The following is a 4,337-nucleotide window of genomic DNA, read 5'->3' as shown; positions in this document are numbered from 1 at the left end:
GAAGGTGTATTGAACTAGTTCAATTACAAATGTTGCAATGTTGAGTTTTTCTTCAGTGGCGATTTTATTTGTTATTTCGATTTAAGGGGCAGCTTTGGTTACATTCGCGTAAGTTCTCTGTACTTGTTGTTTATTAATGGCTTCTGTTTTGGCTTCTTTGAATTTTGGGCAGCCTTTGTATAGGGCGGCATGAGTCCCTGAACAGTTTGCACATTTGGTATTCTCTTTTTGTTCTGGACAATCTTTGACCCTGTGATTTTCGCCACATCTTAGGCATCTTGTTTGGTTTTTGCAGCTGTGGTGAGTATGCCCAAAGAGCTGGCATTTGAAGCATTGGGTGATTGGGGGGGGGGGGGGGTTCGTTATATTCCTCAGTTTTATGTTTAGAGTATCCTAGGTATAGGCCATGTTTGACAAGAGTTTGTTGTGGTTGTTTTTCCTCAAATGTGATTTTTACCTTCCAGGTAGGGTTATTTGTGGCTCGGCTAATTAATCTTTTTGTCTGGATTGGTGAGTATTCTTGCTCTTTTAATTCCTGTTCAATGTCTTTAATTTGGATGTCAGGGTTAATGCCACAGGCAACTACGGAGAAGTTTCTTTGTCTTATTTGTTGGGGAATTCTTGGTTTGGGGTTGCCTAGTTTAGTCTTTTGAGTCCAAGGTTGCAGTGGGATATTTGCAGATTTAGCGTCATGGGGGGTAATAAGGATGTCGTTGCTACGAAGACGGTTTATGTTTAGTATCATGGCATTTGGTTTCTCTTCATTAATCAGTTTAGCAAGGATTATTGGGTTATTTGATATTTCTGGAAGGATTCCTGAGACTATGATTGATTGGGTGGATTTTTTGGTGGTTGTCTTGGAGTTAGGGGAAGGATTTACTTCAACGGAATTAGGGCGCTGTCGTTTTCTGCTATTTTGAACAGGGATCCAGTCGTTTATGTCGAAATCAAAGAGGTTTAGGTTGTCATCTAGGGGGTCAGTTATAGGTGGGTTAGGGGTTGCCATATTGGCAAAACAGCCCCTCCCTACGGGTTCTAAATGGCTTCTTAAACAATGAAAAATTGAACAAGACTTCACTTACCAGAGAAAAAATTTGTTTCCAGCCTAAGGCGGCGGACGGAAAGAATATGAACTCCTTATGATGAGGCACTATGATTTGAAATTGGCTTCGTAGCACTGTATTGGTAGCAAAGGACGCGTTCTGGAAAAAGTGGCGGGTAAGTCACAGAGTGAAGGCTCATGGGACGGCGCTATAATCTCTTAGACCATTATTCGTCCATTACTTATTAATATTGGCCTACCATAAAATAAAATAAAAGAAATAACTGAGAACTTTTACAAATTTCTCCTAATTTAATTATTTGACATGAAATGGGAGCATATTAAAGTTGTAGTGACCGCCATTGCAATAGAATTTTTCTCTCTAAGAAAATCGAGAGATGACAAAACTCAACGGAAATTGTTGTTTTAAGCCAACGTTCATTTCCATTTCGTCTCCCAGTCAAAAGAATGTTGCAAAACCATTTCATGAATACTTAGTCAGTCCTTGTAGTAGGTGAAGAGATTGAGGTCGGAGTTTTTTACTTAAAAATTCCTCTCAAAACGCTGAGAAAAGTTATTTCAGATTGATGAAATCAAACTTTGTTACACGGGTTGAAATAATGGATCGGAAGGACGAGGATAGTGGACCGGACAGAGGGTTATTGAGGGCGCAGTGCAAGAATGTTACCAGTTGTTATAAATTGGGTAGTTTGAGTGCATATGTGTTGGAGACAGGTAAGAGAGAAGTGCAGTATATCATTAGACATGAAACTGCCTTGAACGAATTGGAAGTTGCACAAGCTGCACCTTACTACAATTAGCGTATAGTACACGGGCCTGAAATGTGAATTAACCGTTGTCGCGAAATTTAAAAGTCCACATAAATGCACCATATATATAAACTGAAGTGAACATTTTTTGGCATGTTTTCTGTTATATCATATATATATCTTATGTTTGGATACTGAAAAGGATGAAATGAACTACTGATGGTTTATATTCTGGAGGATTTAAGGTAATTAAGGCGTCTTAGAAATTCCTGGGTGAAACAGGAATATAGAGAGCTGGCGTATATATTGGGGGTGGGGGGGTACTTTATAAATTATTTCACCTCTTCTAGCTCAATCCCTTACCTGTCATGATGGGTAATTTGCAAGCACTGTGATACTAGCCATCTGCAATGTTATGGTGGTTCGTTAGGACATGACAGTCGAAAGCATCTATCTGGCCCCAGGCGACCTCGGGAATGTATGTGTGTGTGTATGTGTGTATGTATTTTAGATCCTCATGCAAGCAGGAACTCGCGAAGAAGCCTCATTGGCTTATCAAAGCCGCAAGCTGACCGAAGTCAGTCTCTTACATTCATATTTAACATCCATGGTTATGAATTGTAAATTGTCAACAACTCTGTAACTGGACGACATACACTAATCTTGGAGTGACTCGAACTAGGACCTTATGATTGGAAGCACCGGCGTTAACCACTGAGCTTACACTGAGTTAACCACTGAGCTAACACTGAGCTAATACATCATGTGATGAAGTTAGTCATCGTAAGTCACTGGAGCAGCTATGTTAATTGTGGTTCGACACCTGTAGACGTCCAGTAACTACTGCCATAAACAGAAACTCGCTATACGTCATGTAAATACCCAGCTATAAACTATGCTTTGATAACTGATTTAACTTCCATCTTCTAGACAAACAATCTTCAAGTCAAATTATCTTGATAAAAGAGCAGTCCGTTGATGCTCTGAAACGGTTTATTTTACTTCTTTATTTTATTAACCCCATCGTAAAATCCTTTTGTTTTGATATTTGGCTATATACTCGTCTAGGGTTTATTGTTGCTTTCTAGATGTTTTGTTCCCTTTTAACTTATTGATTTTGTTATTGATAGTAGATTATGCTCAATAACAATCTCCGGGTCGTATTTATTTCCAAAGTATGCGAAAAAATCAAAACAAGTTACAGAATCAGTTTTGAGTCAGGAACGTAATGTGTGGTGCACTGGGGAGAAGTATAAAGCCAAGGGAAGAGGTATGCCTCATATGTACCTATGTATAAAGGTTACTTTAGAGGTAGCACCTCTTTCCATCCAGGTTAAGGCAAAATCGCCAGTGTCAACAGAATCTGAGGTATACTGATGTGTCCAAGATGTGCCTAAATCGCTCTTAAAATAAGTTAGTTCCCATTTTGTACCAGAATACAGTTCTGGCGCCCGTCCTGTTTTTGATCACTTCATAGATATGAATGAAATAATGACCTAAATGTGAGCAATTATTTATAGAAAGACCATGACCAGTTGTATAATTGCTTTTTAGCGTCAGACTATGTATACACCAATAACTTCCGGTCTATCCTTGTCTACAATATTATTATATTGGGACTGACTGAGTATAGGCTTATATGGCGCGCGGTTACGGACCACATTATCACAATATGATATATACTACGGAGTACTGTAATAAATTGACATTGCTTTGTTTGAGAATTTGTCTCCCAGGGGCTAGAAGTAAGGAAGATGAGGCGTGCCATGATGTTACCCATTGTGCATGTACTTCCCTTCGTGGTCTTTTAATCAACTACATAATACACATCGTCAAATAAAACCCCAGTGTATATGTATGTTAATAAACAAGACACTTGTTACATATCATAAGATTACAAAGGATATATGCCACAACCTAGGTGCCATGAGATTATGGGACGCCACCCCACGTGCCCGCTTCAGTCCTAAATATATACAGACCTAAAGGAATCCATGCACGTTTATAGTTCTTGGTCTGCCTATAAGGTCAAACTTTTAGCGGAGAAGTCACGACTCATTTTTCTCTTTCATTCTTTCTTTCAATTTTGCTGTCAGATGACAGGCTTGTGATCTTTGTCCTACATTGGTGCTGAAAAACTCATTCAGGCAACCATAATTGAGCAGCAAAAAGAGAAAATACTAAAGAATAAAAAACATCACCTGTTGGTCTAACCGAACTTTGGGTAGTAATCTCGAGTAAAATTAACAAATAATAAATTTCTAACCTGCTGCAGTCTGTCACGCACACACCATATCTCGTTAGACGCAAATCCAATCATCTAAAACAGGTAAAGGTCACGTACGCGAAATTTCCTAACTTTTATAGGTAACTCAAATAAGCATTACTGGTTTCTTGCAACCAATCAGAGTTTTCCTCACAGTATTCGCTTATGACGTAGTATGAGGTCATTGTAACAACAACTTTTCTGAGTGGTTAATTATCGGTGAGCTCCGTTTCGGAGATGCGACGGACCCTGCACATCT

This window comes from Apostichopus japonicus, chromosome 22 (assembly GCF_037975245.1).
Source record: "Apostichopus japonicus isolate 1M-3 chromosome 22, ASM3797524v1, whole genome shotgun sequence".
Lineage (NCBI taxonomy): Eukaryota > Metazoa > Echinodermata > Holothuroidea > Aspidochirotida > Stichopodidae > Apostichopus > Apostichopus japonicus.
The sequence above is the reverse complement of the archived record's forward strand: the minus strand, read 5'-3'. Positions refer to the sequence as shown.